The sequence below is a fragment of the Silene latifolia genome, chromosome 11, assembly GCF_048544455.1.
Source record: "Silene latifolia isolate original U9 population chromosome 11, ASM4854445v1, whole genome shotgun sequence".
NCBI lineage: Eukaryota > Viridiplantae > Streptophyta > Magnoliopsida > Caryophyllales > Caryophyllaceae > Silene > Silene latifolia.
Window position 1 is genome coordinate 34,765,044 of NC_133536.1, and position 15,681 is coordinate 34,780,724.

A 15,681-nucleotide genomic window follows, 5' to 3' on the forward strand; every position below is an offset into this window, starting at 1 on the left:
AGAGCTTTTCCAATGTTGCCAATGAACAAGCCCATGATTCTTGTCAATACTAGGCATGAAGTATGGTTCATTTTCATCCGTAGACTTCCACTCCCCAACTTCTTCTCCAATTCCGGTAATGATGATAGCATTTTGATTGTTCAATCCTTCCAAGGTGGAAGGAGAATTCTTATGGCTTTGATGATCGAGTTCCTTCGGAGTTGTCATTGTGGGTGCCAAACCTTCACGAGAGGCCTCACGAGCAATCTTCTCTTTGAGCTTTTTCACCAAGTAACTCTTGTATGATACCTTAGCCTTTTGAAGAAGGTCAACCATATCCTCTTCAATGATCATTGGCTCTATGATAGGTGTCAAGTAGTCTTCATGAGGAATAGGGGAAGGACGTTCTTCTTCATGATAGGGTATCTCAAATGTCTCAAGGATAGGCTCCTCAAGCAAGGTGATATTACGAGTCCATCCCTTAGGCTCATCATCATTTTTGTTATCTTCATACGAATCATAAATGGGGGCTTCATTCTTCTTTACCCACTCTAACATCTCAACATTCACTTCAAAGGACACACCCTCATACTCACAAAGGCTAAGAGTATTTGGCTTACTCAACCTCATGTCTTCCTCATCGAACACAACACTTTCATACTCACAAGAGCTTGCGGAGATTGGCTCTTCCCATTCTTCACCTTTTATGTCAAAAGTTACTACTTCAAATTCGCATTCATGCTCAATATCCGAATAACGGTGGGGAGTGATTGCTTGGGATTCTTTCATTTGGGAAATTTTAATCTCCAATTCCTCACCTTGGGCAACAATGCCTTGAAGAACATTGTCCTTTTTTTGGCTCTCTTCTAGCATTTGTTTGAAGAAGCTTTGTTTATCTCCCATCATTTGGAGAATCACATTTTGAATGGGTTCATCTTCTTGTTGTGGGTAGGTGTGAAAGTGGTTGTATTGTGGCATTTGGATTTGGTTGTAAAGTGAGTTTTGGGTGGTTGGTTGTTGTGGGTATTGGATGTGGTGATTTTGGTGGGGAAAGTTGGGGTAGTAGTTAGGATTTTCATTGTATGAGGTGTAAGGTAGGTTTGTGTTGACTTGCTCCTCAAACTCCCCTTACCCATAGTCATACTCAAAAGATCCACCACATACTCCATATGTCAAGTATTGAGACATCATAGCTAAGACAAGGAAACAACTACAAGCATGGAAACTACACAAAAATGGTAAGAACAATCCTTGAGGAACAAGTTCCTCAAGGTGAAATAAAAATCAAAATAGACAAACAAGTAAGAACTTAATCACATAGCACCATCCCCGGCAACGGCGCCATTTTGATGTGGGTGATGTCGTCACTCATCCAATCAAACACATTTATAATACTCAACAAACAACTAGTTAGTGGTTAAGTTGAGGTCGATCCATGGGACGGTGTGCTTTGGGTTCTAAGTCTATCTATCTCAATTTATGCTAGTGTCACGATTTGTTGGGGTTTGTAGTTGTGTCTAGACTAATGCAAGCAATAAGGTAAAACAAGCAATACAAGGAAAGATGTAAACAAATGATTAAAAGTGCTAGGATATCATGGGCTCATGGGGGATTCATGGTGTTGATCATACAAACATGTTTACAAAGTTGCAAGCAATTAATGTTGTGGAGGAACCGAGTTGGTTTATGTCTTACGGTTCATAGGAAGGGTTGGGTCCTGGAGTCGAATCGATTAGATTGTACAACACCTACAAGTCGACTTACTTTCCTCCTATTCAACTTCTATGCATGGTCTAACAAGACTCGAGTTGGTTTATATCTTACAAGTCATGTTGAGTAGATAAGAGATGGTAAAAATGCAAGGATTCATAGGCTTAGCATTTCATCAAACATAACATGTGCATAAAGTTGACATCACAACAAGCAAGCAATTTGATTATGAAAACATATTAATTTAAGCATGAATCATCCCCCATATTGATTTCCCCTAATTACCCATTAATCCTAGCTAAAGAAACTACTCACTCATTATCATGGGAAACATGTCATTAATGGTGTCAATCATCACAACAAGTATAAACATGATAATAGAATGAAGAAATGAACAATAAAGATTAAAGAGTAAAGGAATTATACCAACTTAAGATAATCCAAATAATAAAGCAAAGAATAATAGAAGAAACTTGATTGATTGATGGAAGGTTGTCAATCTCCCAATAATAACCCAATAATAAACTTGAATAATAAACTTGAACAATAATTAAGGAGAGATTAATGTGTAACTTGTGGAAAGATTGAAGAGTAATCTATTCTAATCTACTCCTAATCTAAGAGGAATTTCTAATATGGAAGCTTTTCTACTCTAAAAACCTTGATTGTTTGATTATTACAAATGGGGTATATATAGTGGGGATTAGGTACATAGATTAGGGTTTACAAAGGGCTTAAATGACGATTAAGTCCCTATTTAAGGAAACGCCGGTATTTTCTGAAGGATGGGCATCTTTCTTGAAGCTTGAAGAAGACGAAATGCTCTGGCCTGGAATCCGGGCGTCTTAGGCACGGGACGGCCTAATTCAGGAGTCTCTGCCCGGGCGTCTTTGAGAGAAGACGGGCGTCTTCTAGGTGCTGCTGCCCGGGCGTCTTTGGTAGAAGACGCACGGATTGTGGTCCTGGGGGACGGGCATCTTCAAGGGAAGACGGGCGGATTGCTGCTCAGCCGTGTTTCTTCTTCTTTTCTTCCCTTTTCTTCATAAAATCCTTGGGGATTTCCTTGGGGATGCAAGGATCATTCCTCATCATTGCCCAACTACTATAATATGTATAAAGGCCTTCTAATCTTGTCTCTCCTTGATGCTTGGTCATTGGATTCAATCAATTTAGTCTCATTTTGCCATGAAAATGCAAGGTTTGCACTCCTTTCCTACCAAGGACACAAAACCTCAAAGAATATGCAAAACAAAGAACTAAAGACAATAAATGACCCAAATATGCACTAAAAAGCATGGGAACAAGGCTAATTCGGGGACTAAATGTGCGCTAATTATGGTCACATCACTAACCCCAACAGGATCTCTCCTAAACATAGGCAAGCTGGGCTCCTACGCAACTCCATCTGCTCAATTAGGCTCAAATAGCGAGGATCACCTCTCATATCCTCATCAACATGCCCTTGAAGGACATACCCATGTAAACGGCAAAACCCGAATGCCCTACGCCTCGCAACATAGGAGATAGAAGGGTCTGCCCTATTTAGGAATCGATCGATGAAATCCAACATCCGAACTCCTTTTGAGGTCACAAGACGGTCAACCTCAACTCTCGTCAATCTAAGCAAATCTCTAAATTTGTTCTTATACCCTTGAGAAGTAGAGGGTATAGCAGGCAAATGTTCCGGGTCCCAACCGCCAATTGCAACTATTTCTTCGGGAAATGGGCAGATATCGTCTCCAGGGAAAGCAAACACGTGATAGTTCAGGTCCCAATACTCAAGACAAGCATCCAAGAACGGTTTGACCAACTTGATCAGCTTCAAGCTCAAAATTGATCCAAAGTTGTAGGCACCCATATCGTGTTTCTCCACATTTGAGAATTCATTTGTCCATTGAGACGGATTTCCAAAGTATTCACGTTGAATGATTAATTAGAGAGCTTTTATAGACGGAAGACAGACGGAAGAATTATGTGAATAAAACCTCCATCGACGTCTATATTTATACTAAAAGTTGTTTCCTAAAATTTGTCAGGACGGACACACTGGGGAAAGGGCGCAGCACCTGCTGCGCCTCTTCAAAGGGACGCAGCTCATGCTGCGCCTCTTCCTCAGCTTTTTTTCTGTGATTTTCCGCGTTGGATCTTTCCTAATTCTTCAAGCATGATTTCCTATTCATACGGGTTATTATTTTTGGTAATTTTGTCAAATTACCATGTTTCGAGTTTCCTAATTCCATGGGCACGCACTTCGAGGCGACATCGGCATTTTCGTCATTTCAGCACACTTATCCATTTATTTTTAATTTTCTTTTTTGGGGAATCATTTCACCAATTTAATTATTCATTTTCAAACTTAACCATTTCTTTTAATTTTTCTTTTTTTGGGGAATCATTTCACTCCCGTTCCATTTCAAACTTATATGTTTCTATTTTCATTTTATTTTTTAGGGGGGTAACCCTCTCTATCGTCCGGTCATTTTTCGGTAAATTTTTTACATTTTCTCGAGTCTTTGTCTTGCGCTAATTTAGGCCATGTGTCCAAATATGTGTTTTATGTGCAATTTCTGTGTAAATTTCGGCAGCATGACGGCATAAACCGTCATCTACCAAACCTGTTCAAAGCTAACCTGCAGGTACAAACAAACAACCCAGCAGCAAAGGCACTCAGGCCATCATATATACAGCCAAAAGAAATATGTACACCAAACTGGGGGATCGAGCCCAAAACAAAGTGTATGAAGTACAAAATGAAGGTCCTAAAAAATGTACAAAAGTGTATGAAGTACAGCCAACAACAGAAACAGCAAAACAAAAAGCAACAAACTACTGCTGGCCGCCGCCCAACTCGGTAACTCTCGCCTCGAGAGCAGCGATCTCGGCGTCGCGGACCTTTAGCTCCCTCAGCAGGCGAGCTGTCTCCTCTCGGGACTGGGCTAGCTCTCGCTCCAAGTTACGCTCCCTCTGAAATGACAAGAATTGGCTCATGTCAATCATTTCAAGCATAAAGAAGGTTAGAAAATTCAAAAAATGAAGTAAACGGAAGGTTCATACCTGACGTCCTCGACCGCCAGCAAGTGCCTCGATGGCAGTAGCCCGTAGCCGGTTGGCTACCCTCCACAAAGCCACGGACTGGGATGGCGCTACCTGCATTTCAATAAACAAGGATTCTCAATGATTGGACAAGGTTAAACAAATGTATTCTTATACAAAAATTAAACAAGTTGGGGAACTTACCCTCCGAATCAGATTCTGCCACTCGTCCAGGTCAGCATCTGTCACCGCCAAACCAAAGTCGCGAAGCTCGGAGATCGTCGTTATCCCCGTCGCATCAGTGTACTCGAGGGACTCTGGGTACGCTGGGGGGATCGATGCCCGCCACCTCAACCTCCTGCAAAATTCAAATGGTTTCCATTAATCGATGATCATTCATCATGTTTTCAAGACAATTGAAAGAAGAGTAAAGCACTTACCACAACTGGCCAGTACGTCAACCTCCGGTAAAGGAACGCTGAGTAGTCCTCGCCGGGAAGAAGGAGGGCATCGTCACCGACGTCTGCCAAGTCTTCCTCCCTCTCAGCATCGGAAGGCTCCCTAAACATCGTCCGAGGAGGATCGATGGGGACCGTCAAGACATCTCGAGAGCACTGGCGAGTCAAACGCTCGTCCAAGTACCACACGGGACCCATCGACGTCCTCAGAAGCAACCGGCTCGAGATCCTGGGTCGAAGGACCTCAGCCACAAAAGGAGGAACGCCGGTGTAATCCGTCCAAGGCCTAGGCACCCACTATGAAAGCAAACAAGAGGTCATTCTTATGATCAGTTCTAAAAGAAAGCAATGAAAAAGCAAACAAAGAAAGGTGAGTCGAAGGTACTCACGCCATCCAACTGCAAAGCGTCCACGTCCCGTCGACAGACGTCGTGAAAGGAGCGCTGGCTCTTTGTGCGACACATCACCCAGTCCCTCACAACGGGATAGGCTCTCTCCCCCGGCTCCGTCCTCTTGGGCGCGAGGCTCGGAAAGTAGGAGTACACCCATGCCTGCAAAACAAGATAATCAATAACGATCTTTCGTGATTCGATAACAAAAGGAAATGATCTTTCATGTTATGAAATGAAACGAAGGTTCATACCTCCAGCAACAATCTAGGACCAATGATGGCAGGAGAAGTCCCCTTCTATATCAGCTCCGGACGAACTATGGCCCTCATGTAGCGAATGAGGACCGCAAAGCCAGCAGTGACCCAGCCCCAACGGCCTAGGCCACTCAAGTCAGAAAGGAGGGGAAGAAGCTTCGTCGACAGCCTCTCTCCCTTGTCTCCAAGGTAGATCGAAGACAAGAACCACCAAAGCCACAAACGAGCTCTGTGCTCCGCAATACAAGGAGGAGAAGCCGTCTCCCTCCCGTCAATCACCACCATCATCGGGGTCTTCCCATCAAAGTAATCCCGGACATAAGAACTCGGCACCAACCCGGGAACCGCAGCAGCTTTCGATGCCAGGTTCCAACCGATCAAGCTCCTAGCCTCAGCCGAGTCCACCCTCATGGCTGTCTCCGGCCGGTCCACAGCCTCAGTCTCGCACGGCAAGCCGGAAATCATGCCGTAGTCCTCCGTCGTGACCCCAATCTCGCCAAAAGGCATCTGAAAGGTCGAGGTCGTGTCCCAAAACCGATCAAGGAAAGCTCGAACCAGGCTAAGGTTAGCCCGGATCTTACTTCCCTTGATGTCCCTCCAAGCTCGTACCAAGGCACCAAACGCTCCCCGCTCTATGATGGTCTGCTCCTCCGCCGACAGCCTCCCGTAAGCCTCCGTCATCGTAGTGTAACAGGAGAAAGACCGGATGTTCCCGGTCTCCTATTTTGATTCAAAGCAAGAGCTATCTTTAGCTCGAATGAAAGAGAAAAGGAATAGAAAATAAGAATAAAAGAAGATAAATAAAAGAGTGATGAGTTCAATTTACCAAGCTCTTCACCGTCCCATAGGACAGATGACTCTCCGCAGCCCAGATGAGATGTCTGCTGTCCCAACTCTCAGCCCACTCTGGTTCTCCTCTCAGCTGGCGACCACCTCGTCCAACGTTGGCACGCCTCGGGACCTCCTCCTCAACAGCCTCCTCCTCGACGACCTCGTCCTCAACAGCCGCCACTGCAGCAGTAAAAGCCTACTCTAACGCGTCCTCGAGCGCATGAGAAGGGTCAAGAACGGTCCACGTCCATAGGATCTCTCCTTGACGTAGAAGCCTCGTCGCCTGCAAGATTAAAGTGAATTTAGGCCGCGTCAAGTGACGACAAGCCTTAATTAAGAGATTTTTGAGTTTTCAAGGTCCCGAAATCGCTCTTTTTCGCCATCTTTGGCCATTTTCCCACAAACCCGTCCGCTCATGTGGTAATATGGGTCAAGTCAAGCCTAAGTTGAAGCCTATTCATGGGTTCGAGTCGGAATTTCGACAGCATTTCGTTATTACGGTGATTATGCCCTAGAAAAGTGTCCTGAAAAGCGGTCACAAATCAAAAATACGAAATGGTAGGAAGTTTACCCATCATACGAGGATTCCAAATATCAAGTTTCGTCACAAATGGGCAATCCTAAGGCTATTTTCGAAGCAATTTACGATTCAGCTGTGAGACCGTCACAATTTCACTCAAATTCTCAAAATTCAATGAAAATTCGAAATAAATACATGGTTATGATCCTTATGCTACCAATTATCCATTTACCAAGTCAATTTTACAAGGCAAAATTGTTTGGGGGAAAAGCCCCAAATTTTCGACATTTTTAGGGTTGGAAACCCTAATTTGTCGGTCCAAATTGATCAAATGTGGAAGATTAATGCAAAAATAATACACATACCTCGATTAGTCATGGCAAATGCAAGCTCTTGATCAAATTTTGGCGAGAAATGGTTGGAATTTGAGAGAGTATTTGATGAATTTGTGTTTCGAAATTATGATATAAAACGCGATTTTTATCGAGTTTTACCCAGACAGGGCCACACCCAGGAAAGGACGCAGCAGGTGCTGCGCCTCTTCCAAGAGTCGCAGCTCTTGCTGCGCCTCTTCCTCATTTTCCCTCCAAATCAAATTTTGAAGATTCGTTATAAGTTCGTTATTTGTGGGCCCATCTTTGGTGCGCCTCTTCCTCAATACCATATATCATATACTTGGTCCGTTTGATGATTATTCTTTGCCCGGACCCGCATTTTCAAGCCAACTGCGAACTGTCGTGGTATTCTATAAAGACCTCGCTTGCCACAATGAGCGAATATTCTCTGATAGGTGTTTCGACACACCTCTATTCTGTTCCCCCAACGAGAGTTCTGGACAGACAATTGTCCCTCTCAAGACATGGAGATCAGTCTCGATTATGTTCCCCCAGCGAGAGTTACGGACAGCCAATTGTCCCTCTCAACACGTGGATTTCAGCATCAACCTCAAGTTTTACCGAAGTTTGTTTGAAAACCGACCCGAGCAGATTTCCCCCAGCAGTTCTTGCCGACGTTCTGCTGCCTCTTCGATATTACGTCTTGCTTCCCCTTAGAATCCGACAGAGTAAGGAGTCTCAAGTAATCTCAGGTATGGTCTCTTCTTATGGCTGGCGAGCTTCTTTATGTAGTCTAATGAACTTTAAACGACCCTCCCCGATAGTTGACAGACTCTAAAATGTTCCCGACGACAGGTCATTGGCTCAGACCCCTTGAGCCGCCTCGCGTCGCCATAGTCGTCAGGTTGTAATCTCCGATTGACCTGATGGCTATACTTTGATTTTCGCCTTGTCCAAGCCTCAGTCAATGTGGGGGCTCTGTAGATACCTCATTTCTGCACCTCCCTCAAGCCACCCGGTTATGATTGGTCCGCATGTTTGGTACACGGAACGATTTATGACAGTTTGTAAGTTTATCGTCAAGTGATAGCTCAAACACTTGTGTCTACCTCATAGTCGTCATCTACGCACCGATACGGTCGTTTTGACAATAATTAGAGTACATTTGGAGCCCGGGTCAAAAACCGTCTTCATTTTCTAATAACCGTTTAAAATGCCGAGTCGGAATATTCTGGAATGTTCCGGATATTCTATTCCATATTTTCAATCTTTTAACCTTTGGTAAATTATATCCCGAAAATATTTTATAAATATTAAGGAAATCAAGATCAAACCGCAAATTCCATAATAGAATTGCGGAAATCTTTCTTCCGCGGGAGGAAACCACTTAGGAAAGGACGCAGCAGGTGCTGCGCCTCTTCCAAGTGACGCAGTGGCTGCTGCGCCTCTTCCCCAGCTCCTTTCTGCGTATTTTCAAATCTTTTCGAGAATTACTTCCAAAGTTTCTCCGAAACCCTAATTCTTCCGTGTGATTAGTATATATAGAGACCTCCAGTCTCACATATTTCTCACGCGAGTGTCCGCCCTTCTCTTCTCCTTTTGCATTCTAGACCACGCTCTTGCTTTCTGGCGTCTACGTGCTTGAACTTTCGACCACGTAAGCTCGGATCTTTCTGAGTATCAGCCTCGTTGTGCATGACCAACCAATTTGACCAACTCCACATCAATCAACTTAATCAATTCTGTTCGTTTTCTCTTAGAGGGCACTTTCGTCGTACATTCAAGTCGAGCATCACTAAACGTTAACTTAGTTAATCTCGTTTCGTCAAACATGTAAGTCTGAGGGTGTAAATCTCATATTTTGTTATTGTACTTTATTTTTGTACTCATTATTGTAAGGTTTACGTCAAAAATATATTCAAAACCGATTTATAAAACTTTTATTCAAACCCTTTTTACGGATTAAAAGGAGACAGACGTCGAGAAGGAACGCAGCAACTGCTGCGCCTCTTCAAAGGGACGCAGCACCTGTTGCACCTCTTCCTGAGGCTGCCGCAGTTCCTGCTAACCTTCTTCTTCCTTCGTCTTTTGTTTAGTTCCTCTGTTTGTTTTCTTTCGTATTCACTTGTTCTTGTCTCATTAACATGATAATTTTGACATAATAATTTTGGCATATAAATCATTAATAATTAATTCATCTTTTAATTCCCGACTTAAATCCCTTATAATTTATATTTGCGGGTTTTCGTCATTAAAATCAATTCGGGTTTTTTTAGAGATTCGATTCATCAATATTGAGTCTCTAGAATTAATCGTTGATATATTTTCATCTGTTTATTATCACCATCAGTAGTTCGTCATTAATAACCCAATTAATTTGATTAGTTTGTTTAATTTGTATCCTTAATCCCATAATTAATCTACTAATTAATTCTTTCTAATTAACTCGAATTCCATGTTTTACTGTTTTTATGACCCAATCATATGTAAATAACATGTTAAACCACTTCCATCCGAGTCAAATATCAATGATCAAGCATTAAATTTCCCACGAACATTAACAATATGCAGTTCCGGCTTCACCGCCAGAACTCAAATCAGGAACAGACGCAGCGTCTGTTGCGCCTCTTCCAAAGGACGCAGCTCTGTTGTGCCTGTTCCGGGTTGAGTTCTGTCTCTGAACTCTCATCCCTGTTTTGACCTAGTTATTAGTTTACGTATTAATTAACTATTAATCGTATTATCACCTAATAATCTTTTCGTTAATTTATTTTTTCCTTTCTTTTCTCAAATCATCTGTTTTAAGTGTATTTTCGACGTAAATCAATTAACCCTTTGTAATTATTGTAATTTTCAATTATTGTATTTTTATTGTATTCCATCTTTATCATATTGTTTGTATGTTCTCACATGTAATTAACCTAAATTCCTACTTTGACCCAATTGTATGCTAAAATTACGTGTTTACCGACTTAGTATTAGTTCACATGCTAGGATTAATCTAATGGATGTTGCATTGCATGCATATAACCTTCAACATATCGAGTATAGATGATTTCCCTAATCATTAATAGAGGCCGCTATCGAGGCGGGCGGGATTAGGTGTTCGATCAAAAGAGCTTCCTAATACGTACCATCACCCCTTACTCCAGATCTCTGTGAACATCCGTGTTCATTGGCATTCACGAGAGTCATTCTAAACATAGAATGTTAAGGGTAACGAATTCTTGGTGTTCATGTCACTACTTTGTGTCTTGACATGACATGAAGTATTCGAACGGTTTCATATTTTCCACAATAAATTGGTGGCGACTCCACAAATGCAAAGCTTGCTCGCTTTTCCTCCCGAGCGACCCCCGTGGGCCCGCGTCCACACCAGAACATCACAAGTAGGCCAAACCCGTACTTCCCAGAACGTCACAAGTAGGCCAAACCTGTAGTTGCCAGAACAGCACAAGTAGGGCGTAAAAGAAAAGAGCTAAACCGTACTTGCCAGAACAACACAAGTAGGTTAGACCCGTACTTGTCAGTACATCACAAGTAGGGCGTAAATATAAGTCAAACAAGAAGGCATAGAATTATGGCATTTTCACGAGAATACAGCACATTACAAGTGGTTACTTAGAATAAATCACTCATACTTGAAATATGATGAAAACATGAAAAGGAGCAAGTAATAACCCATAAATGAAATATGCTAAATCATTTCATACTTTTATAACATGGCCAAACATTGTATTTCATATTTACAAGTTACTTGAGCTTAAAATAGAACAAGTGATAACAAATGAATTAAGTCATACGAAATACGAGGCAAAACGTAAATAAACAAATAATAACTCAAATATGAAGTATATAGCATCATTTCATACTTTCTAACATGAATAAACATTATAATTCATATTTACATGTTAATTAAACATAGTATAAACAAACGATAACAAATAAATTAAGTAATGCGAAACACTAGGTAAAATGTAAACAAACCCAAACTGAACCTAATTTAGGCTTAACAACCAAAACCGATGTTTAACATGTGAATGAGACATAAGCAAGAGGCTCCAATTATAAAAAGGTGTAAAAACACCATACACAAGCATTAGAACCAAGGTTAAGATGCATACCTCAGAAGAAACATAAAACCCAATTTATAACAAGTTTAGTACTCGACTACGACAAGGGTTAACTTCAAACGGTCATAACTTGAGTTCTAGACATGAGAATGAGATTAACCCAATTGGAGGTGATAGCCTATCCTCTTAGGGTTCTAACGGTAGGTCTTAAGCCCAAAACAAATACGTAACGAAGGGGTTATGGTCATTTTACGAAACCTGGTCAGGCTGAAACCGTGGCTGCGGGATGCTTCCCACGACAGAAACAAAGCGTGAACTTCATTCCCAATTCAATTTTATGGTAGATTCACAACCCAAAATCAATCATATAACCAAAGACCGTCGCAACTACGACATACCTACCATATCTCAACAATAAACACCCCCAACATGTAGCAAAGATCGTCGCAAACTACAAGATACATACAATAACTAAACAACACTTCATTCTTCACAAACCAACTTTACCCAATTGACATTATTTCCGAAAAGCCATCTCAATAACATAAAAATACAATTAAAATATCATCTAACATTAATAATCTAACAAAACTCATCAATAACATTAAAGGTAGTAACTTTACTAACTAAAGACTAAACTTCAACAATTAAAGCACATAATTTGATATAATACCGAGTAACTCATCACCGTTACCTTTTAGCTCTTCTATGAATATGATTCCGACCCAAAACTACTCCGAGATACTAAAGCTTTCACCGAAAAATAAGATTAAGACAAAAAGGGTTAGAAAACTCATCTCACAAAAAGATGGATTTTCCAAAAGATTCAAAAGGTTAGATTTTTCTTACATATAAAGAAGGAGGAGAAGGAGAGGAGAAGATTGGTTCAAAAATTATTTTATTTCGTTGAGAAACGAAGAAATGGCATCCGTCTTAAGATTTGATTTTGTGAAGGCCGACTTTAATTGAGAAAAAACACATATTTTCTAAGGGAAGGAGATGAAGGGAAGTTGTTGAAAAATTAGAAGGGAAAACCGAAAAAGAAAGTTTTTGTTGTTTTAAAGATGGTCCATAGGTTTGTTTTGGCCCAATAACAAAGGCATTTGGTTTGTGACTCGATTTTGAACTAAAAAGACTCACAGTACGACTTTTAAGGCATTTTGGATCCAAATAAAACCAAATTAATTTTTATGAAACAAAAACACGATTTTGAAATTATAAAACCAAATAAATAATATACCAATTAAAATCGAGTATTTAAATTAGCGATTTTAATAAATTACCCATTAAGTTAAATTCGCTGGTGTTACACATATCCAGTATTAGCCAACAACTTATATGCATTGGAGTTGAACACGCCCTTTTCTTGCCCCTGGGACGATTTTCTTGATGATGGAACGAACCCTGTAAGAGCGGATCTCACAGCTTAGTTTTCAACCGCACTAGGCAGAGGGGTGACAAGCTTTACCATCCACTCTTGCTTGACTACATTGTTGGACTTGGCTTTCTCTTTGGTCATTGTCTTTGAGCTATGGTATTCTGCAAAAGGACTTTCACCTTCCTTGCGTAGTGACCTTGGAATATACCGAAGCACCGGAGTTGAATTCTTTTGTGGATCTTCTTCTTTAGCTTGCACGACGTGACTTACTTTGTCATTGCTCTCTGATTGGCTACTTTGTCCACTTCTATCTTTACATCATTGACATATGTCTCTGGAGAGTCTACAACTTCTTTTCCTTTGCCTTTTTTCCCACTTGATGAAATAGTGGATGGTAAGAATTCACTTGAAGTGCCATTTTCCTCAAAGAACATTGTATCCGCGAAAAATGAATCGGCCTTAGCAAAAGGCTTGACATCACTATCGATCTTTCTTTCACATCCATGATAATATTTTAGACATTGATGGAGAGTTGAAGCAACCACACCATTCTCATGCTTCCTAGGTCGACCTAATAATAATTTGAACGAGGTCTTTTCATTAATAACATGAAATAAGGTGTCAAAAGATAAATCCTTCATGCTAAGATTTACACGGATTATGCTAACAACACGCTCGCCATTCAGGTTGAAGTCATGAATTATTGTTCGACTACTGGATAATTCATCCATCGTAATGCCTAACTTAATCATGGCCGCCTTCGGCATGAGATTTACACCAGACCCTCCATCGATTAAGATACGGTTCACTCTCTTGCCTCTTTTATAGCCTGATACATACAAAGGCCTATTATGGAGCTTTGATCCAAGCAACAAATCTTCATCAGAGAATGATAAGGCGGTATTGCAAGATACACATTCATTTTCTCGTTCTGCAGGCTCCCCTGCGTCTTTTACCTTTTCTTCATATAACTCTAGATTTTTAAGAGCCTGGACAACTTGTTGACGCATCTCCTCAGGAAGGTGAAAATTTTGCTTCCATCCCATACGCTTTGGAAGAGCATCAAGAACGGCTAACACTTTGGTGTCTTTGGATTGACTTGAGTGTTCGAACGACGCAGAGTCTGCAACACCATCTTTTTGTTTATCTCGTTCATTTTCATCAATCACTACGACAGTAACTTCGTTCAAATAACCTTTAGGAAAAAAACTCTTCCAGAATGACAGGAGTTGGAGGTTGTTGTTCTAGCAAATCAATTGAAGGACATGTGATTTGATCACCTTCTTTGATTTCTTTTTATCTTTGAAACGATGTGAGCCCCTCCTCTTAGTTTGTTTTCTTTTTCGTGGTGCTGGTTGTTGATTTTGATGCTTTACTTGCTTCTTTGGCTTCTTTCGCACTACCAATGTCCAACCTTCATTATCATCATCAACAATGGCTTCAATGGTTGTAGACGCACCTTCAGTTGTCTTTTGTGGTGGTGATATCGACCTTTGCACTCGGAAAGCTATAGGCTCCAGACTTCCAAATTGCAGCACATATATTTCTTCTTACTTAGGCGTGACCATCACATTCGAAACTTCCATGATTGGCACCTCAAGTCCTTCAATAATCACGCTAATGTGATTTGTTGTCACTGTGTCATCTAGATCCAAGATGATTTTCCCATCTTTTGCTAATTACATAATCTATTCTTTGAGGGTTATGCACTTCTCGAGGGGATAACTGACTAAACGGTGATAACGACAGTAATTTGGATCAGTCGTCCTATTTACTTGATCTGGGACCTTTGATTCTGGCAATTGAATGACTTTCTTGTCTAACAAATCATCGAGCATGCCTGACATATCCGAGTCGAGGAATGGATACTTCTTATTCTGCAAGTCCTTTAGCGTTACCATCTCGCTTAAAATCTTTGTTGTATGCTTCGGTGTTTTTGTCATACTTAGGCTTCGTAGTGTTTTGACAGGCGCGTCACTGGTGGTAACTGTCACAGCTTCCTTGGACGAGCCCTTAGAACCCTTGTCGGTTTTCTTGAACTCTTTCTTCTCACCAAGGGGATTAGAGAAAAATGAGTTTGTCTTGTTTCGAGCATTGATTGTTATCTCCATATCATGAGCGCGAGTTTCCAACTCTTGAAAGCTTTTCAGCGGTTGTTGCCATTTAAGATGTATATGAGGTCCCACTTTATTCCATTGATGCACATTTCAACTGCTGAAGTCTCGCTTAAACGATCGTTGCATTCTAGACTTAGCGCGCGCCAACGGTTAATGTATTCCACAACAGCTTCACCTTCCCATTGAGTTGTTTTCGTTAGTTCACTCATGCTCACTATGCGCCTTGTACTATAGAACCTATTCATGAACTCGTTCTCCATTTGGTCCCAGCTGTCAATCGATTCAAAACCTAAATACGTATACCAATCGAAAGCTATGCCTTTGAGGGAACGAACAAACTGCTTCACTAACAAGTCTCCATCTGTCCCGACATTATTGCATGTCTCCACAAAGTGAGCGATGTGTTGCTTGGGGTTGCCCTTTCCATCGAACTGTTAGAACTTGGGGAGTTGATATCTGGCAGGCATGCGTAAGACATCGATCCTCTTTGTGTAGGGCTTCACATATCAAAGACTGCTAGACGAACGTTCACCTAACTGGCTCTTGATCGTGCTAGCTATCAAGTCTTGCAGTTTCTTTTCGGTGTAGGCATTAAGATTAA